The sequence below is a fragment of the Lissotriton vulgaris genome, chromosome 4_1 (genome assembly GCF_964263255.1).
Source record: "Lissotriton vulgaris chromosome 4_1, aLisVul1.2, whole genome shotgun sequence".
Classification (NCBI taxonomy): domain Eukaryota; kingdom Metazoa; phylum Chordata; class Amphibia; order Caudata; family Salamandridae; genus Lissotriton; species Lissotriton vulgaris.
Genome location: NC_141691.1, coordinates 366,650,409 through 366,673,513, shown reverse-complemented (window position 1 = coordinate 366,673,513; position 23,105 = coordinate 366,650,409). Strand labels below are relative to the sequence as shown.

At 43.2% G+C, this 23,105-nt stretch overlaps 1 pseudogene; it reads right to left on the bottom strand.

The window, feature by feature from the left end:
- LOC147718757 (growth hormone secretagogue receptor type 1 pseudogene) overlaps window positions 1-16,711 on the bottom strand; it is a 248,608-nt pseudogene extending 231,897 nt beyond the window's left edge.
- Between the last annotated feature and the right edge of the window lie 6,394 nt (window positions 16,712-23,105).

Sequence of the window (23,105 nt, the reverse complement as noted above, 5' to 3'; positions counted from 1 at the left end):
TCATTAAATCCACACATACTAGCAATTTTCTAAATCCGCACGTACTAGCAATTTCCTTAAGGCGAGAATGGAAAATGTCAATGGGCTCTTCCACCTGCTGTCGTGCTTGGTGAAACACAAACCTCTCGTACTCCTGATTCGCCATTGTTCAAAATGCGTTGCGAGAGCGGCTATGAGGCTGAGGTGTGACTTAGGAGCCACTTCATTTAGGTTTTGGATATTTTATAAATGTCCCTTCCCACCAAATGCAGAATCATGGCTCTATTTTGATCATAGTCGACTATGGTGGCTTTGAAGAAAACCAACACTCTCTCCACCATCTGGGGGCTTGTGCTGATGGGGCCCCCTCCACTGTAAATGGCTCCACTTGTGGGATTGTGGACATGGTGATGGTAGTGATGGAATTCCATTAAGTAGACCTCGTAGACACACTTCCCTCCTCAATGTGGCTTGTTGAAGGAAAGCATTTTTTTTTACTTGTCTTGCCCCCAAACGTGATTTGACAGTGTCTCTTTTCCTGTTTGAAACACTTTGCCAGCAGAAATGATTCCTATCTGATATGCTGGTGGGATGACATTTCCCTTTTCTAGATATTTAGAAACCCTGATGAGGTGTTTCCACTCATCGGATTGAAATCAACCAGCTCCATGCAGGATACAGCCAGCACATTGCGCTATAGCACAAAACTTGCTGGCCTTCGCGTATGATGCTCCTCATGCTCACGAACCTTTGAGGAGATCAACCCAGTCAGCTGTGTACTCACACTTCTCTGTATGGCGAGTGTGCGGCGATCTCAATTCCCAGCACGCGGGGACTTCTAACAGGTACCCTGATGCGTGGCACGAGCCCACTGACGCTGGCAGTCACACAGTTGCCACACAGCTGTTGGGATGACACCAGCTCATCGCCAACGTAGTGTCTGCGCCATGTCAGGCAGTAGGTATGGCACAGTTATCACAAAACGAAACAGACACAGGATTGCTACTTCTTTGGCTCTGACCTGAATATTATGCCTCATGTGTGTCTGTCCGGGGTCATGTTTTATTACTAATGCCCACGTGGTGCGGGGTGCACAACTTGAGCATGGCACATGAGGGGTGAGCGCTGCCGCCTTCCGGGTAACAGGGAGCATATCAAACATTCAGTGCCGCTCCTGTTACTTCACAGGAGGGATACAAAACCAGCATCAAAATCAATCGGTGCTGCGGTGGAATGCCTACAACAACACCCATTTCACGCTAAGTGTAGTGTGAAAGGGTGCCTTATTCAGAAGGTGGCGTTAAGCCACGTTATGTGGCATAACAACGCCTTGAGAATAAGGCAAAGTCCCTATCGCCACAGAAGCATCTGAAAAAGTGACTTTCCTGTGGTGATAGGGGCTTGTAAATATGCCCCCATGATAGTGTTCATTGCTCACAATACAGCAGTGCTGTTGTTTTTTAGTGCAGCTTACAGGTTATTATATGAATATACTCAATGATAACAATTCTATGAAACCCGAAACATTCCAATTAATTAAATGCACAGCACGCTTAAAACTTGAAGCATTTTTCTTGATCCGGATTTTTAAAAAGTCCCAATAATGCTATTATTTTATGACTGAGAACTCTTAGCTCGGACTTCAACAGCTTTGTTTTTTAAACATTCAAAAACCCTCTCCTCTGTGAATTGGTGTCAGAAAGAAAACTCTGAATCAACTTCTTGAAAGAATCCTTGTGCTGAGTCTCTCTAAACTCCTGCTGCGCCGTTATCCAATTGCCGGAAAAGATAGCACAGAGTGCATGCAGGGTATGCACCTGTTACAACACATTTTTTACAACGCAATACTGTTACAACGCATCTATTACAACGCAGATACTGTTACAACTCATGTTTTTACAACGCATTTTTTTACAACGCAGGTACCTTTACAACGCATACCATTACAACGTAAGTATTGGTAAGTATATAATTATATTTTAAATGTTATATGTTTGGGGTAAAGGGGTATTTTTAGGGTTTAGGGTCAGTTTTGGGTTTTAGGGTATAGGGGTATTTTTAGGGTTCAGGGTCAGTTTTTAGTTTTTGGGTAAAGGGGTATTTTTAGGGTTCAGGGTCAGTTTTTAGTTAGTTTTTGGGTAAAGGGATATTTTTAGGGTTCAGGGTCCGTTTTTAGTTTTTGGGTAAAGGGGTATTTTTAGGGTTCAGGGTCAGTTTTCAGTTTTTGGGTAAAGGGGTATTTTTAGGGTTCATGGTCAGTTTTTAGTTTTTGGGTAAAGGGGTATTTTTAGGGTTCAGGGTCAGTTTTTAGTTTTTGGGTAAAGGGGTATTTTTAGGGTTCAGGGTCAGTTTTCAGTTTTTGGGTAAAGGGGTATTTTTAGGGTTCAGGGTCAGTTTTCAGTTTTTGGGTAAAGGGGTATTTTTAGGGTTCAGGGTCAGTTTTCAGTTTTTGGTTAAAGGGGTATTTTTAGGGTTCAGGGTCAGTTTTTAGTTTTTGGGTAAAGGGGTATTTTTAGGGTTCAGGGTCAGTTTTTAGTTTTTGGGTAAAGGGGTATTTTTAGGGTTTAGGGTCAGTTTTTAGTTTTTGGGTAAAGGGGTATTTTTAGGGTTCAGGGTCAGTTTTTAGTTTTTGGGTAAAGGGGTATTTTTAGGGTTCAGGGTCAGTTTTTAGTTTTTGGGGTACAGTGGTACAGGGTAAAAATAAATTAAAATTAATTTTAAATTAAATTAATTAATTGAAATTAAATTAAATCCAATTACATAAAATTATTTTTGGGGTTGAGGGTCAGTTTTGAGTTTTTGGGGTACAGGGGTACAGGGTAAAAATAAAGTAAAATTAATTTTAAATTATTAAAATATTTAATTAAATTAATTAATTGGAATTAAATTAAATTAAATTACTTTAATTTATTTTTGGGGTTGAGGGTCAGTTTTGAGTTTTTGGGGTACAGGGGTACAGGGTAAAAATAAAGTAAAATAAATTTTAAATTAAATTAATTAATTGAAATTAAATTAAATTACATTAAATTATATTTTTGAAAATTAATTTACGATTATAATATTAATATTAATATATACTTACCAATACTTACGTTGTAATGGTATGCGTTGTAAAGGTACCTGCGTTGTAAAAAAATGCGTTGTAAATACATGAGTTGTAACAGTATCCGCGTTGTAAAAGATGCGTTGTAACGGTATGCGTTGTTACAGTCCGCGTTGTAACATCATATATCCGCATGCAGTGCTTTACCCAGTCACGGGACAATGCTGTTGCGATGACTCAGACGTCAGCACCTCTGAAAGGGCCCTTTCTACTCACGCAACTCTACCTGGTGCCAGATGGAGTACCATATATCCCCCGCTCCACCACTTCGCCTTCCTTCAGGCTCTTGGTCTCGAAAGGCTGTCAGAGTTTCGGAGCAAAAACCGGGCACCTGGCTGCTGCTGTGATGGAGGGCAGAGGCGCAACTAGAGCCAAATTTCGGGGGGGGGAGGGCTAAGGAAAAATTTCGTGGGGGGCTGAACCTTTAATCAGTAGGCAGGGTGGAGCTGCAGGGGCTCTTAGAAGGGGTGAAACAACTGCAAGGCCTAATTAACATTCAAATGTTCTTTTAAAGACCTGTGAAACGTTCGGGTGTGGCTGTGTGTGTGCCCGGGATCTGTCTCATCCCGGGCTGGTACAAGAGCTCAACTCAGGCCTCACAGGGGTGGGGAGCCCATGCCTGCCACGCCTTGCTGGAGTTATGTATAACTTATAAGGCATGCCTGTGCCAATTTAGATCTTTTTGTTTTGACTATCTGCCTGAGGGCCTTGTTTGGTGCTTACCAAGAAGGAGGACAAAGCAATTTGCGGGAGACTGTGGCGGGAAGGTAAGTTCATTTTCTTTTTTCTTTTTAGACTAAAAAATAAAAAAGAGAATAAACATACCTTGCTAGTGTCTTCTTCTGTGAATCGCCTCATCCTTCTTCTGGTCCTGGGTACAGCCTCCAAGCCTGCCCTACAGCCAATTCTGAAGCTGGTCTCGCATGAGAGCAGCTTCAGGATTGGCCGGAGTGCCAGCAACTATCGTTCCCAAGCAGACTGAGAGCCTGTGCCTGCTCTCTCTAGCCCCAGCAAAGCAGCTGAGACTGGAGAGAGCTTCACTGCGCATGAGGGGTTTGGTTGGCCTGAGATGGCCGGCCACACACCTCATGCACAGTGAAGGGAGTACCCACCAGCAGTGTCATTCCCTGGACCCGCCCCCAAGACTCATAAGATTCCTGGGGGTAGGTCCAGGGGATTATAACCCATTTTATTATTGTTTTATTTTCTGCTGGTGGCGGGGGCGTGGCGCTCCTCTGCACTAATGGAGCAGCCATCCCTGAACTACCTGCTGGTGTCTTGTTTCGATATTTTGTGGGAAGCCCATTGCTGTAGACCTGCTCTGCAGGTTGATAAGTGTGGCCAGTATATGGCACAACAGGGGACAGGGTTACAGAGAGCTATGTAGGCCCCAGGTAGGGAGCTGCGTGAATGCTTTCAGAAATGGTACATATTACTGGACTGTCGGCTGGGCATCATCAGCAGAGTTGCTTTATGATTAGACAACTGCTGTTTCAGTCATCCAGTTATAAAGCAACTTCACCTCAAGCCACCCTGAGAGAGGACTTCCGAGTTGTGCATGCAAGTGACTTCCTCAACAAACACAGCTTCAGTCATAAGGTGAGAGCTTAGCTGTCTCTACTGTTCCCAGTCCCAAGGGGGCAGCTATGACATCTGTGCATGCTACTGAGAACTGGAAAGGGTGAGCACTGGTGGAGAGAGAGACTGCATTGTTCTGGGCTGGCTTTTTGTACAGACTTCCAAAATTGCTCCTAAATCCCTGGCTGCTCAGTGTCAAGCACTACTTCTGCTCACCGGTGTGAGGTGAGAGGTTAATCTGCCTAGATCTGCAAATGCAATTCATCACTGATGATCATTGACAAGTGTGAAAACTTGTATATTACAATTATAACACTCTCAGTGATGTAGCCAAGCTGCCATGGACCCTAATGCAAGCAAGGAAAATAGGCCCCTATCGGCATCGGCCAGGTAGTAAAAAACATATCTAAAAAAATAAAGCCGCAGGCACGTCGCACCCCTTGGGAACAGTGACACTGCATCAACTGCACCAATGATACCAACACCACTGCTGCTCAATAAGGAAAACACTGCCCAAAAAAATCACACAGTACAGACAAGAAGACACATTCACTCAAGTTCCAAAGAAATACTTGCACAAGTCCGAAACTATATCATGAGTACGTATCGAGGAGTAAAATCCTCCCCTCCACCGTCAATCCCCTCTCTCGGTGTAAAGCTGCAAAAATGTTTGCACCTATTGTGTTCTCATTTCTCGGAGAGGAATGTGATGTTTGTGTCAGGATTCGCTCTGTGCACACAGACAGTGGGCTGTGTGTAGAAGTGTACATGTCGATTTCTACATGCCTGTCTACAGCAAAATACTACAACAGGTTGATGGTGCCTTTGGGAGGCAGTGGCAGCTAGCAACTTATCAGGCTACTATTGGCTTGTGTCTCATAAGAAGCTGATGTCTGCTCGAGGCAAGTAGGGTGTGGCCTATGCCTTTCACTTGACCAACTAACTATGAGACAGGTTGCTTGAGTGGCTCTGAAGTGGTTTTCAGGTTTCCTTTATGGTCTGGTCACATTGTTTATGTGGTAGACACTTTATAAGCACAAGCATAAGCTTCTTATCTGTTAGAAACGGAGTTGTTAGTTGAGAGGGGTGAGATCCCCACTCAAGTAACAAACACAATCCTTGTCAGAGTAAACCACAAACGTCAAAAAAATAAACCTGTGCTTAACCCTCTGGTAGCTTGGCCCAAAAGCAGTCAGGCTTAACCTAGTGGCAAAGTGTAAAGTATTTATGCAGCACTTAAACAGTAATAAAGTGCGCACACAACACAATACAATCCCAAACCACTTTGAAAAAACAGAGAACATTTTAATAAATAAAATTACACCTACCTGGCAAACATCCAAATCAAAGAACTGGAGTTATGACTTTCAAAAATAATTTAGTGAAAAATAGCTCAAAGAAGCACACAGAGCCAATCATAGCCATCTGGTTGAGCTGGACTGGGTCAAAGTCCGAAATTGAGGCCAACCATCAGATACAGAGATCAGGTTCTACTTAATGCAGTTTAACCCTAAGACCCTCACCCTTAAGTTGACATGGGGCATGAGGAGGTTGCTCTCAGAGCAAAAAGCTGGCTGTCGCTGGAGGTTTGCACTGGTGGGAGTCATGGACGGTCATTGCTGATGCAAAGAGCAGGTAGTTGCTGGAGCTGTGCCCTGGCGTGAACCACAAGGAGGTCACTGTCGGCACGAAGAGCAGGTCGCCGCTGGTGTTTTGCTTTAGTAGGAGACAAGGGTAATCTTTGCTAATGTAAAGAGCAGTTCGCTGCTGGAACTTCATGTTGGTGGGCTGCGTTTATGATCATTAACACGAGTAGCTCATAACTTCTGGATTGTCACCTGGATTACAGTTTTTAAGTAGAAGCAGTACACTGTGACACCGGCCAAGGATCCAGGATCAGGATATGCACCTCTTGGGGGTAAGGACTTACTTCAGCAGAGGCCAGCAGCAGGATCAAGGCAGGTCCAGGCCCAAGTGCAAGCTGCATTTGCCAGTGACAGAGCACACAGCCTTCGAAGTCAGGAAGAGGGTAGGCAGAAGCCTTATGCTACCATTTGAAGCTCAAGCAGGGCTAAGTACACCAATAGGCCATCATGTTCATGAGAGGAAAAACCTTCCACACATCCAAGGCATTTTTATTCCCTGTCCAGAATGAATACACATTACACCACAGGAGAGTCATTACCAGCAGTGTGGCCGTGGACACTGGCAGAACGGCACATTTGGTTTGGCAGACAAATGCCAACTTTCTAAAAGTAATATATAACATGCAGGATGTCCAGATAGAACATTCATTACACGTAAATGAGTAAACGCAACCTTAGACTACAATTCCAAAGTCCGTGTGATTTATTTCACTTTTCTTTAGGTTTTTTAAAAACAAGATTATGCCATTATTTTCATATCATATGTCGGGCAACACTTTGTTTCAATAGACATTTTCGTATAGTGTTCACTCGTGGCAAATATTATACATGTTTCTTTCCCCTCATAGACAACACCCTTCAACATTTGTAATCCCTTAGCGGTTGACACAGGCAAGACAGCAGGCAGAAGCCTTTGTTAAAGAATGTTATATTGTTCGCCTGGTGCAACTTGAAGAAAGGACTGGTCGCTTGTATTGCATTATATATTACAATTGGAATATTTTGCACGTTTATTATGTAGTCTTATTGCTTTTCACTGTGTTGTATCACAATTGGTTTATGTATGATTTCTGTGTAAGTGAACACTATATGAAAATGTCTATTGAAACAAAATGTTGCCCGACATATGACATGAAAATAATGGCATAATCTTGTTTTCAAAAAACCTTAAAAAATGAAATAAATCACACAGACTTTGGAATTGTAGTCTAAAGTCGTGTTTACTCATTTACGTGTTATGAATGTTCTATCTGGACATCTTGCATGTTATATATTACTATAGTGGTCCAGTCCAGGTAGTATAAGGACCCAAGCCTTTTTTGCTTGAACAACTTTCTAAAAGTGGGATTTTGAGAACACTAACGTAAAATTCAGCTTTAACCCAGTTTTAGTATATGTGACAGGTAGCCTTGCTATAGTGAAAAACGACTTTAGGAGTATTAACAGTCAAGACATTCAAAACTTTAGTGCATGTGTCCTCCTTTTAAAATAACATGCACCGTGCCCTATGAGCCTTTAGTCCCTACTCCTAGGTTGACTTTTAAGAATGAAAAAGGAAGGTTTAGGTCTGGTAAAAGGTTTACTTTTCCAGGTTGAAATGACAGTTTTATACTGCACTACAGGCTGCAGCGACAGGTCTGAGACAGGTTTTACAGTGCTACTTTAGTGCGTGGCACAATGAACGCTGCAGTCTATGAGTAGCTCGTCCTTTACAGGCCCTGAGTACAAGTAGTACATTTACTAGGGATCTATAAATAAATTACATGTACCAATAGGGTGTACACCAATTTTACAATGTTTAGAAAGGAGAGTGCGAGCATTTTCTCACTGGTTAGCAGAGGTAATGTGTACAGAGTCTTAATGGCCAACAAAGCATTTTCAGCACAAATAGGGAGTTGATGGAAAAAGAAATCTGGGGTAATAACATCCAAGAGATGGTAATTTCCAACTTTGTTCCGCACTCAGCTCTAATCTCAGATGGCTTCTGCCACAACATACACAAACAATCTTTGCATAGTAGCAAACTGCACACTTAATTCCTACGGACGCTCACCCTGCTCATGCCACAGAACCTTTCAAGGGACAGAGACCTTTCCTAGGTGCCTGTGAGTGGTGCAGGAATGTCTGCGAGACAAGTGTGCATGCAATGTCATTCCTTTCTCCTCACTTCACTTCACCTCACAACTTCTATCTTACCCCCTTCTATTAACCTCTCTGTCTCTCTATTCCTACATCTCTATGTACCTACAGCCTCTATCTAGTTCATCTTTCTTTATTTAAAAATCCATCTGCCTATTATCTCTCTCAATATACCCAACATACCTCACTCAACTCAATTTCTCTCTACCTCTCTCTCATGAGCTTGCATCTCTCATCTATCACTCTCGATTCACTCTCGCTACCTCAGGTGTCTCTGTACCTCATCCCTCTCTTTGTACCTCACTGGTCCTTTTCCATCTGACCTCTCTGCATCTCTCCTTCCTCTACTTCAATACGCACACAAACCCCTCTCTATATTTACCTCTCCTATCTATCTCTTTCTCCATGATCCTACTACCTTATCCTCTCTCTCTGCCCTATCTTTATATCGCCACCTGCCTCACCACTTTGTCTCGTTTCCCTCCATATCTCACAGCTCTCTCCCACTACTTCGCCTGCCTCCACCCCACCACTCACTCTCTCACTGCCTGGAACTTCATTTAACCTCATCATTAGTTTACTACCACACCTCACCACCTTCCCTTTCTCTCTATCTACGTCTGTTCATTTTCCTTCACCTCTCGAAATATGTTACTCTTTTCTGGTTACTTCTATTCCTCTACCTCTTTTTCTGTATCATTAATGCCCTCTCTCTCTCTTGCTCACTCTATCTCTCTTACACAAATACACCCACACGCACACACACACAAATGTAAATGTAAATGTACATGTATTTATATAGCGCAAATCACCGACCCGGTATCTAAGCGCTTGCTTGGGGAACCCGTCCTGGTATTCCCCTGTGAGATAACCCCGGCAGGGTATCCACAAGGTGAAAGCCAGGCATCCCACCGCGAGGGGCCGTTCTCCAAATGCATTCACCCTTACACCTCAAGTATCTCTCTCTGCCTCTTTATAGAGCTTTTTGCCTCGCTGCCACTTCCCATTTTTCTCTATACCACAACTCTCTCTACCTGAGTATCAAACTCGCCTCTCTCTCTATTTCATACATTGTCTCCTATTCCCACTCTATACCCTGCACCCTTCTCTCTTCATTCTGTTTCCCAGTAGTCGCTTTACCTGATACACTTTTCTATACCTTTTCCTTGTGACTCACCATACGTCTACCTTTACCTTTCACAGCTTTTACATTTTTCAAATTCAGCTCTGTTAGAACCGACAGCCTTATGGTTGTCTTGCCCACAACTTTTTGCCTTCCGTCTCCAGTTTTCTTTGCTGGCTTTAGTACCCAGTGTACTTTAGCACTGCTAAAGTGCTTGTGCACTCTCCCCTAGTGAAATGGTACCCGCCGTACCCAAGGCCTCTAAATTAAATGCTGCTAGTGGGCCAGAAGTAGCCCTTTAACCACATCTTAGACCTTCCACTGCAGAGCCTGTGTGTGCAGTTTTACTGCCATGTTGATGCCCAAACCCTCGCTTTTTCCCTTTTTATACATATAAGTCATAACTAGGGTAGGCCCTGAACAACCCAGAGGACAGGGTACAATACATTTAAAAGGCAGGACATGTACTTTTTAGTTTTACATGTCATGGTAGTGAAAATCTCTCAAAGTTGTTTTTCACTACCACAAGGCAAATATCTGCCATAGCATAACATTGGAATTACGTTATTACATTTATAAGTGTAATGTTCAATTGGGAAGAGATAAGACCCCCAAGTCTGGCTTCTCTGGAATTCTAAATTAAAATCCTAACTTATGGAAAAGTCGGATTTTAAATTACAGGTCAGGAAATTTCACTTTGAAAAAGCTGGCATTTTCCTGCTTTAGCTATTTGGTGTCTTTTGCCTGTTTCTGATCAGTCTGGAATGGGTGACAGCTCAGCTTTGTTTAGTCCCACCAGATAGCCACACACAATAGGAGCATAGGTGTGACTTGATGGGCCATCCCAGGAGCTAGACCCAGCCTCACTTACACCTGAAAAGGCCGCACCCCCCCTGTCATGAGCCGGACGCTCACCCTGCTCATGCCACAGAACCTTTCAAGGGACAGAGACCTTTCCTAGGTGCCTGTGAGTGGTGCAGGAATGTCTGCGAGACAAGTGTGCATGCAATGTCATTCCTTTCTCCTCACTTCACTTCACCTCACAACTTCTATCTTACCCCCTTCTATTAACCTCTCTGTCTCTCTATTCCTACATCTCTATGTACCTACAGCCTCTATCTAGTTCATCTTTCTTTATTTAAAAATCCATCTGCCTATTATCTCTCTCAATATACCCAACATACCTCACTCAACTCAATTTCTCTCTACCTCTCTCTCATGAGCTTGCATCTCTCATCTATCACTCTCGATTCACTCTCGCTACCTCAGGTGTCTCCGTACCTCATCCCTCTCTTTGTACCTCACTGGTCCTTTTCCATCTGACCTCTCTGCATCTCTCTTTCCTCTACTTCAATACGCACACAAACCCCTCTCTATATTTACCTCTCCTATCTATCTCTTTCTCAATGATCCTACTACCTTATCCTCTCTCTCTGCCCTATCTTTATATCGCCACCTGCCTCACCACTTTGTCTCGTTTCCCTCCATATCTCACAGCTCTCTCCCACTACTTCGCCTGCCTCCACCCCACCACTCACTCTCTCACTGCCTGGAACTTCATTTAACCTCATCATTAGTTTACTACCACACCTCACCACCTTCCCTTTCTCTCTATCTACGTCTGTTCATTTTCCTTCACCTCTCGAAATATGTTACTCTTTTCTGGTTACTTCTATTCCTCTACCTCTTTTTCTGTATCATTAATGCCCTCTCTCTCTCTTGCTCACTCTATCTCTCTTACACAAATACACCCACACGCACACACACACAAATGTAAATGTAAATGTACATGTATTTATATAGCGAAAATCACCGACCCGGTATCTAAGCGCTTGCTTGGGGAACCCGTCCTGGTATTCCCCTGTGAGATAACCCCGGCAGGGTATCCACAAGGTGAAAGCCAGGCATCCCACCGCGAGGGGCCGTTCTTCAAATGCATTCACCCTTACACCTCAAGTATCTCTCTCTGCCTCTTTATAGAGCTTTTTGCCTCGCTGCCACTTCCCATTTTTCTCTATACCACAACTCTCTCTACCTGAGTATCAAACTCGCCTCTCTCTCTATTTCATACATTGTCTCCTATTCCCACTCTATACCCTGCACCCTTCTCTCTTCATTCTGTTTCCCAGTAGTCTCTTTACCTGATACACTTTTCTATACCTTTTCCTTGTGACTCACCATACGTCTACCTTTACCTTTCACAGCTTTTACATTTTTCAAATTCAGCTCTGTTAGAACCGACAGCCTTATGTTTGTCTTGCCCACAACTTTTTGCCTTCCGTCTCCAGTTTTCTTTGCTGGCTTTAGTACCCAGTGTACTTTAGCACTGCTAAAGTGCTTGTGCACTCTCCCCTAGTGAAATGGTACCCGCCGTACCCAAGGCCTCTAAATTAAATGCTGCTAGTGGGCTAGAAGTAGCCCTTTGACCACATCTTAGACCTTCCACTGCAGAGCCCGTGTGTGCAGTTTTACTGCCATGTTGATGCCCAAACCCTCGCTTTTTCCCTTTTCATACATATAAGTCATAACTAGGGTAGGCCCTGAACAACCCAGAGGACAGGGTACAATACATTTAAAAGGCAGGACATGTACTTTTTAGTTTTACATGTCATGGTAGTGAAAATCTCTCAAAGTTGTTTTTCACTACCACGAGGCAAATATCTGCCATAGCATAACATTGGAATTACGTTATTACATTTATAAGTGTAATGTTCAATTGGGAAGAGATAAGACCCCCAAGTCTGGCTTCTCTGGAATTCTAAATTAAAATCCTAACTTATGGAAAAGTCGGATTTTAAATTACAGGTCAGGAAATTTCACTTTGAAAAAGCTGGCATTTTCCTGCTTTAGCTATTTGGTGTCTTTTGCCTGTTTCTGATCAGTCTGGAATGGGTGACAGCTCAGCTTTGTTTAGTCCCACCAGACAGCCACACACAATAGGAGCATAGGTGTGACTTGATGGGCCATCCCAGGAGCTAGACCCAGCCTCACTTACACCTGAAAAGGCCGTGCCCCCCCCTGTCATGAGTCTGGAGCCAGGGCAGTAGGGGAGGACTTCTGTGCACTTCAAAGATTTGTCTTTAAAGTCTCCCCCTCTTCAAAGGCCCAACTGGTAATAAGTACTGAACCTCTGTTGCCATGACTTCTGGACACTCCTGGACCAGTGAAGACTATGCCTGGAAAAAGGACTGCTCTGCTGATGAAAGATTGACACTCTGCCGGACTACTGCTTTGCTGGACTCCTGCCTTACTGTGTTGCTCTGATGCCTGCTTTTCTCCTGTCTGGGTAAGAAGAATTGGACCTGCATCACTTGGACTAAAAGGGAATCCAATGGCTAGCTGGCTAGCCTCATGATCTGAAGTCTTAGGGACATAAAAGACGTCCAACCTACCTGCTTCTGCACCTGGATTCAGCCATCTGTGAGTCTGTCCTGCCAAGTGGTGTCACCCAAGTCCTGGACCCTTGGAGGTGGGCCTAGGGTGCTTGCTCCAGCAAAACCCAGCATCCAATGTCGAACTGGTGCATCCCGTCCACTGCATGGATCAAAACCGGTGCATCGCTCCTGTCACGTGGATCAGAGCCAGTGCATCGCTCCTGTTTAATTGACCAGCCCTGGTGCATCGCCTTTGGGACCACCACTGTGTGACCCTCTTCCCGGCACAAAGTCTTTGCATTCTCGTCGACGACACCGAATCTCTGCATTGCCACTGTTCAGTAATCGGAGCCAACACATCGACACTGCTGCATGGATCAGAGTTGCCGCATTGCTGACACTGTGAATTGACACCGATGCATCGCTTCGGCTTCACCCAGCACCTTCGACACAGCCAGGATTAAGGTACTTTTTTCACGGGCCTCATTGTGTCCCTGTATCTGGCCTGAGCTCCATTGCTGTCAGCCTGAGATCCCTGTCTGGCGTGACCAGATACCACAAGTAAGCTTATTGCTTCTAAACTATATCTTACAGTTTGTTCTTCAAAAATTCACATCTCAATTTCTACTTATTGGATTTTTGTCATTTTGGTCTTGCTTTATTTATTAAAGTAAGAGCTATTTTTCTAACCTGGTGTGGAATCTCTTTGTGTGGTGTTTTGACAGTTTAACTGTTTGAAGGGTTGCACAAATACTTTGCACATTGCCTCTAAGTTAAGCCTGACTGCTCTGTGCCAAGCTACCTTACGGTGAGAAGAGATTAATTTAGGGTTTGCCTGCTTTTTACTCTGACTAAGGTTGTGTTTACTGCTTGACTAGGATGTATATCCCAGTCATCCAAGAACCCAATTTCTAACAGACTCTTTTACTACGTTATGTCTATCTACCCCTGGGAGTACTATACTTCTTTCCCTCTATCTACAGCTTCTTGTCCCTATCTCTGGCTCGCTATACCTCATTCTGAAACCTCTACTATTTCTCTACCTCTTTATCTCTACTGGCATCTTCCCCTTTCTACCTCTCTTTATCTTCCGTCTGACTACCATATTTCTCTATTTAGTTTATTTCTCTCCATACCCTGCACATCTTTCCACATAATCTCTGTCTCTGGTGCCTTCTACCTCTGCTTCACGCCTCTTGTTATACAGTTCTCTCTGTTGCGCTTGTTCTTCTCCAGTATCCTGCTCTGTCATGTCTGTCTTACTCAGCAGGGGCACAGTTAACTGTTTAGCCAGAGAAGTGCACCTATATAATGAGAACAGAAACAGGGCAGTGGAAGAGAAATGAAAAGAAAAGTATCACGTTTTTACCAAGGAAATAGTGAAAATCCTCAGAGCAGCGCTTTGATTTTCACTGTTACAGGAAGAATACCAGTAGGTGAAGGGGAATACAATCTGACAACTAAAGCTACAGTTTCAAGTTCTATGTCCATACGTCTCATTTTAATATCTAGCACCACTCCGCTAAACAAACATAATCACTATTAGCATGTTTTTCTACAACGGGAGGAAAAAGGTGGTTAGGTACTGAATTCCACATAAAATGTTGTTGCTAGTGAAAACAATCTAGATCCAAGTAAAAAAGAAACACCTTTATCATTGCTTTTTCAAGTTTTCTTTTGGTGCTGTTTGGCTGGTGAACACCAAGCAGCTTGAGCGTTTGGGTATTTTTGCATTCCCCCATTTCTGAAAAATGTAAAATCTAATTCAATATTGTTTGGCATCATTAGGGCTTGGATGAGCCAAAAAGGGGTAATAAATTCAAAGTTGTTCCAAATACAACTTCCTTAAGTGACATCCTTAAAATGTCCCTGCCATCTCATTACTTTAAGTGGTATAACGAAGTTCTCACATGTTTCACACCATATTTAAAACATCGGCATAGGGTTTAATATGTTAACTTAATGCCATTATCCTTTCGAATACATTAATGGACTGAGCTCCCTCATGAACGAATACATCACATTAAAAAACACAACTAATCTGAAAGTGGGCTTCACAATCTAACTGGTGAGATGTAGATAATCCAGATTCAGTAACCATAGTGGATCAGAATGATCTTCTAGAAACAGAGGGCTGCGTCTGCCTCTCCAGGAATCCTGTGATGACGCCTGTTTATGGCCATCTGATTTGGGATGACGAGTACTTAGCAATAGAGTAGTGAGTTCAAATGAATGCAGGTTTATTAGAGGCATAACAAGCAAATAGCACTGCACTCCCAGCTGGCCAGCGCTCAACTGACCAGGCTGTGGGATCGTGATACACACTGCAGTTCCACGGCAGAAGTGCTGACAGGACTCAAACAGTGCAGCCAACATGGCAGGAGCGGGAAATGGGGACGGGAAGCAAGCTTTAGGGTGGTGATTGAGCCAGTGCCTGGTAGACATACGCGGTGGAATTTGAGAGCAAAATTATCCACAAATGGTGCATTTGTATTTTTGCATTGTTTAATTTTCATATTATTTTTGTTTTCCTTTAGCACTTATACTGTGTGGCTGCCCAATCAGGGCGCCTTGTATGTCAGGCATTTTGCACTCAACAAAACTTTGTGGGATTTAGAGACTTTACAAGGGCGTTTGTGGGTTTTCCCAGGCGATTTTTAATATTAACTACTGAAAACGTGGTTTTTGTAAGAAAATGACATCGTTAAAAGTTCATAAAAACTTTATAAAGTTTAAAGACTAGTTGAAAGAGTTAATTAGACCACTCCAGCAGGACTTTTCAGTAAATAAACTGCCTATTGCACATTTGTAGAAAAGGTAGGCCAGCATAATTGGTCTGGTAGCATTTAAACACTCCCAATACATAGTGAACAAAATATTCAATGACCTGCTTCTGATGCAATTGTCACAATGTTTCGTGAACTTTCCTCACCAGCACAATCGTTAAGGGCATTGCGTCCAGCTGTAGCCAACTGGCCAGCGTATACAAATGTGATATATTTTGCTTACCTAGCATCTTAACCGTTTGCTTATGGTACTTCTCTCTGGTTGCAATAGCGGGTCCTCGCATCCCATGTCTAGTCATCCAGAGCTTCCTACAGATTAGACCATAGAGCAGTGTCAGGCTGATCATTGGCAGGAAAAAGTATATGGTGGAAATCCAAGTCATTATTTGGAGAAGGCCTGAGCGTGCTGATTGCTCAATATGTTTACACTCCACGGTTTCTTCTGGTGGGCTCCCATAGGGGTGCTCAACTCCAAAAAGGAATAAAATTGGACCAGCGGTTATTAAGGCCAAAATCCACAAAAACAATATCACACTTCTCACGCGGCGCTTGGTGATCATGGTTTTAGCTCTCAGAGGGAAGCATATGGCAAGATATCGCTCTATACTCAAAATCGTGATGTGTAAAATAGTACAGTATGTACAGGCTTCACTCATGTAAAATATCAATTTACAGACAAAGTCCCCGAAGATGTAGGGTCTGTACTTCCAGATTCTGTACAAATCAGAAGGCATGCCAAGGAAAATGAGAATGTCTGAAAAGGCCATGCTTGATAAATACATGTTCACTGTGGACCTCATGTCCTTGTATCGCTTAAACACAAGTATTGTCAGAAGGTTTCCCGTGACGCCCAGTACGAAAAGAACAATGCAGATGACGGTGACAGGAATCAGCACCTGGACGTCAAACAAAGAAGTGGGAAAAGATCCATCAAGGTCATCTGTCCTGTTTTCCTGTAGGCTATAATTTGCTGCAGAATCCATACCTGCTCCAAAAGTGAATGACCCAAGGTCATTGGGGCTGTAGGCTGTTTACAAAGTCCCTGATGCAGTGGAAGAGCGGAGTAAATGGCCTCTTCTTTAAATGAACAGGAACATGATACCCCAAGAATCCTTATGTTTTTTGGAGGAAAGCCACTGACGATCAACAAAAAAGGATGCCTTCTTCTGGGTAGTGTTCTTCGATGAGCGTCGAGTCTTCATGTAGTAATGTTTGCAGCGAGAAATAATTCTCCTCAACTGATGCTGCCCGTTTCCGAGTAATTCTCCCTTCGAAAATCTTGACAAGAAGTTTAACTCACGAGAAGCCTTCAGATGTAAACAAGCCAGTGCGAAATTAAATAAAGCGTGGCTCTGAGGAAGAGACAGATGTGCACTGCCAGATCTAAAGTGCGGAGATGCACTGCAAGGTCCCGAGTCTATCAGGATCAAGGCATTCTCTTCTGTATCTATGACATCTCATATCTTTTATCTCTCGTTTTATAAGAGGACGACAAACACATGCGCATCACTAGCCAGGCGTAAAATCCTGGTTATCATCACGACTCGCAGCTCCCGAGAATACGGCACGGTGTGACCTTTGCTGCGCTTCACGTGGAGGGTGAAGAATAAACATCATCTTGTGGTAATCTATCTTTCCTCTCTCTGTGTAACTACACCTAATGACAGAGCAGCAGCCACGCTGCAACCACGGTATGTGTGCTTCGCCCTTCGGTCTTAACATGTGAAAAGAACTTGCAAAGGCAGATGCTAAGCACTGTATCAGCCAAACATGGAGTGTGCTGCAGAATCGAGGTCATCGGTTTTAATTCCAGCAAGGTTTGCGGAAGTCTACGCAAGCTTGAAATTGACTTCAAGACAACGTAAACAAGTGATATTATTTAATATAAAAGTTCAGTAAATGAGACTGCATCAGAGACACATTTATGTTAAGTGTTGTGACTATTTAAAGCCTATTTCCGGCTTTAAATTACTTCAGTTGCCAGCAAATATGTCCTGAATTCTTACATCTTCAATTTTAGGTTTCGCTTACCTCGAGGAGAAATTCTCTGGTGGACCATACCTGAGCGTTGGGAAACAAAAAATGCTTCACCTTTATAAAGTGAATTCCGATATGATGGCTTTGTCAATGCTTGTCTGCAAAGTATTGTTTAAAAAAAAGTACAAGAAAAAGCATTCCAAAATACTAGAGGAAAAGCAATTACATATTTTGGTGTCTCAAAAGCGTAGTTTGATGTTTTCAATCTTTACAAATGGCATGGCTTGTTTCTCAAATACTTTAAACTTTGGAAACATTGATAGAATTTAAAAAGAATATGGAAATGCTAGAATGTAAAGGTAAATGCTTGCCAAAGCCTAATCTGCTTTCCACCGGACTCAGCCATGTTTTCCTCCGTAGTCACGCACGGAGTAGATAGATGTATGGTCTTCCAGGAGAGGTATCAAACTAAGTACACCATCTGGCTCAGACGCCAGCTGAAAGAGTGCAGCAGATCACCGTTCTCAAAGCAGCATAAAAGCCTTATTTGTGCCAAAGCTTGCAATGTCATGCAATTTGTGGAATGCAGAAGATGAAACAAAACAACCTTAAACTCTTTAGCCATCATCCAGCAAATACACCCCTATTGGTTTTGCAGACAGGATGAAGACAGTTTGGGGGAGGGGGGTTGAAGGGGTGAAGCAGCACACAAAGGAGAGAGCTAGAAAACGTATGCACTGTCAGAAGCTGCTTAATAAAAAATAAAGTAGTTGTTCTCCCAATGTGAGCAATCAAAAGGATGGTAAAGAGGCTATGCTTCCGAGGGGACAAACAAGAAGATGGTAAGCCATAAATAAGAAGAAAGCAAAGGGGAGTGCCAAAAAGCCAACGACCTGTAAGCAATGGGCAGGCTCTAAGCCCAGTGTAGGTTTCTAAGTCTCACTTACCAGATAGCGCAAGCTGTTTAATTGTAAAATACCTATTCGGAATTTGCAGTCCTACTGTACGTTTTTAGGTCTCACCCATCAGACAATACAAGTGCTGTGGTTGCTAAAGACATAGGGGTATATTTATCAAAGGTTTTTAGTTGCTCTTGCACCACGCAAGGGGCCGCAGGGTGGTGCATTACCTAGGATAACATTTACCAAGCCAGGCAAGGCACCTTTCATGGTCCTGCATGGTTTGGTATATCTAGAATAACGCAAGGCAGTGCAAGTTGCTTCCTTGCGTTACTCTGCCCCAGAAAGCCATCCCATTTGTGGAGCGTAGGTGTACCCATGCATCCACCCATTCATTTTGGTGCATTCCCTGATTTACCATGAGTGGTAAACTTGAGATTGCGGCAAAAGGCTACACCTTCCCTGGGGTGGCGTAACGAGGGAAAATATCAATCAATAAGTTGATTTATATGGTGCAGTTAATCACTTTAGAGGGTATCAAGGTGCTTGCAGAGTACGAGAGACTCAGTTGAAAAGCCAGGTCTTGAGGGCTTTTCAGAATTCTGGTAAAGATGGAGAGGTAAGGAGAAGCAGGAGGAGGAGAAGAAGCATCCTCTGCTAATTCTTCTGCTGATGCAAGGAGGGGGTGTGGGTGAGCAAGAGGGAGACGGAGCATAGTTCTCTGGCTGGTTGATGGAAGTTCAGACTGTGGGTGATGTAGGTTGTGAAGAGCCTTGCATGCGCGGGTCAGTAGCTTGAATTGGCATCTCTTCTGTTTTGGAAGCCAATAGAGTTCTTTGAGGCAAGGGGCGATGTAGGTACGTCGGATGAGTTTAAGGACATATCTGGCTGTGGCCTATTGAATGTTTTGTAGTGTCTGGAGGAAGTGTGCAGTGATCCCCGAGCAGAAGCAGGCTGAGGAGACGCTGTTGGTCTGGGACTTCATGGTCACATTTCTGTTAAGGATGATGCCGAGGTCTCTGGCATGGTCAGACGGGGAGAGTGCTGGTCCTAGTTTCTCAGGGCACCAGGAGGCGTTCCACTGGGTGGTGCTGATGGTGAAGATCAGTACTTCCATTTTGTCAGTGTTGAGCCTAAGGCAGGTTTCGCTCATCCATTTGGTAATAGTCGTCTACACCTATTGAAGCTGGTTATGGTGGTGGTGGGGTCCTTGGAGAGGGAGAGGATGAGTTCAGTGTCATCTGCATATGATATGATGTTGAGCCCGCAGGATCTGACGATGTTGGCTAAGGGTGTCATGTAGGTATTGAGAGGTTGGGGCTGAGGGAAGAATGCTGGAGGACACCACAAATGATTTCCTTGGTTTTGGGGTTAACGAAGGTAGGCAGAATTTCAGAGTTCTTCCGGTGAGGAATGAGTTGATCCACCTGAGATCCTTCCCTTAGGTAGGTTTATTCTCCTCATTTGTTCCTCTTTTTGAATTCTGCAGCACATATAGAAAGATAAAAAAGCAGCAGAAGGTGTCCCTTCCTACACAAAAACAATCCATCTTGCAAGGGTGTCTGCTTTGGCGTAGGTAGCACATAGTGCATCAGCGCAAAGAGAATACAGGAATGCACCTTATAATGTTAAAAAGGATGCATTCCTGCCCTCACTTTGTCACGCAGTGCCCTTAATATGACCTTACAGTCTCACTGTAAATTTTTATGTCTTGCTTACTAAATAGCGCCAGATGTCTGGTTATAAAAGTCCTTTTATTAACTTAATAGATTTTGAAGGAAAACTCAAAATATTCCTTTACTTAAGGCTCGGTCACAATAACCAGCAAGATTGTTTCTTGGCAACAGCAAATCATGAACATGCCCGTCAGGAAAGTGCACACTTGACAAAAAAAGACAAATATTTGAGCTGCATCCAGAAGCATAGCCTAATAACATATGCCAAAATCACACCAAAAGAAAAGGATTTATTCTCATTAGCATAGCTGCAGAAATGTCTCCTGTTAAATATTGTGACTGTAGATTTGATGTTCCTCTAATCAGGTAATAGAGATTCAAAATCCACATGGAAGTTACAAAAGATGATAAAAGGAGAATCACTACTATTTTCCAGGGTTCTGACTCTTACAATAATCCAGGACATTCCAAATACATACCAAAGTGCTGACAAAATATGCTGCTCAGCCAGAAGTCAAGTCTGGACCAAGTGTTACGAAAGGCCGAGATGCAAGTCCCCTCTCGAGAGGGAGGGTGTGTTTGTCTCCATATGTCTAATCGCCAATTGTCATGGACTAACGTGTTTAACACTATTATGGCATGTGGATGTAGACTTTTTGAGTCCACAGAGCAATCCAGTTGATTATCCATTATGGCTTTAAAGTCACCACCACACATGAAAGCCCGGGGGCCACATCCCAGTGAGAAAGTCAGGTTTGTCGTGGTTGGGGCCATACAACGTGGCCAGCGTCACATGCCACCCTTGCAGGGAACCCACTAGTATAATGTATCACCCTTCAGAGTCTACGAGAGAATGAGACAACTGTCATGGGTGTTTTTTATGAAAAAGCACAGCGATGCCCCGAGCATAGTTTGAGTTTGCTGAAGAATAAATTTCCCCCCACAAGCGGGCGTGCATGCCAGGGGTTGATGGCCCAAGGAAATGTGTCTCTTGTAAAAAGCAAATGTCGGTTTGTACCTGTTCAATTAAGCATGAACAAAGTGTGACTTTCTATAATTATTAAGCACACAAATGTGCCAGGTAATACAGGAGATGTTGACCATATTATCTGCGGGTGGGTGTCATATGAAGAGTCTGTTGGTGTCTTGTTATGATTAAATGCAGGAAGACAACAGGTGACAATCTTCAAGTAGGGTTTATTTGATAGGAGAAAGACCCCAAACAATGTCCTTGCCAGACACAACTGGACCAACTGTCAATGATGCCACTGAGGTGACATCATGCTGGAATGTACAGTACATCACAGAGATGTGCCTTTCCAGCCAGCATCTCAATACAATATAACACATCTCCCCATCTTACAGTAAATCAAAAACTAAGAATGAAACAGGAGAAAAAAATTAGATACATCAAGCTAAATGTAGAAAATAATGAATAACAAAACAAATGAAAACATGCATGAGAAATGCAAGTACAACTCAAGCAACGTAGTCACTCAAATACGCTGGAGCTCTTCTTTCCCCACCTCCCTCAAAACAAGAGATGCACCCGCAGACCCATCTCCTTCCCTTGCAACTAGACATTCTTCATCAGACCCAGTGGCTTCATTAAAAGACGAATGAACAGCAGACTGTTCTCTTGAAAATTCAGCATCAGTCATAAACATCCACGGTGAACAAACATCAGATTCAGACCCATGCTCAAAATGTTCTTCATGATTACAATTACGCCTTTGATATAATGCCACATGTCTCAAATTCCATGTTTGGCCATTAACTAATTTGACCCAATTTCCTCCCACAGCTTTAACTTTGAAAGGCCCTTTGAATTTATTCATAAGTTGTTATGACCACCAGGTTTTACCTTGACCCAATCACCCACATCAATGAAACATCTATTCTTTTCTTTCAACTTGCCGTTATTTAAGCCTCCTAAAACTGATTTCTCACGCATCCATGAGGGAAGTAATTTTGTACCTGCTTCCCTTTCACCCATCATTACAAACGGACTCTTTCCCAAAATACTATTTACCATTGTGCGATACGCCCATAGCATTTCACTGACAGAACTGTGCACAGACAAACCTGCACCATGTGCTAACTGCATAGTGCCTTTAACCATTTGATTTACCCGCTCAACCAATCCATTTCCCTGTGGATTGTACAATGAGCAGCATGAGGGTTTTACTCCCACAGAATCCAAAAACTTCTTCATTTCGGATGAAGTCAATTACGTACCATTATCAGTAAGCAGTACGGAAGGAAATCCTTCCCTCTTAAAGTCATCACGCAAAACAGCAATGGTAGCAGCAGTGGTAATACAACTCATGAAGGCAACTTCAACCCACTTTGACTTTGCGCCAACCAACACCACAGCATATCTCTCATTATCTGGTAGAAAAGAAAAAGGACCAATAAAGTCCAAACACCCCTTTTCCCAAACCTTATCAGCTAGAGAAACATGCTGAGACTCATTTGAAGATCCAGAACCAACACTCAACCTTTTCTCAGATTCCTTACAAGCTACACACCTCTCTACCCAATCCTTGACTTGCCGATCTATAGAAGGCCACCAATAACTTTCCCTCAATCTCTTTATGGTCATGGTTTGCCCTAAATGTCCCTCATGCGCCAAACTAATCAGTCTGGCATGTAAACCAGAGGGCGGCACAAATTTATCTTGAGGCATGATCATTCCATCATCAGTTAAGGATAATTCATCCACCAGCTTTAAAAAAGGTCTCACAACTTCTGGAAGGATACTTTCTCTCCTGATACCACCCTTTATCAATCTCACCACACCCATCCAAGTTGTATCCTCTTCC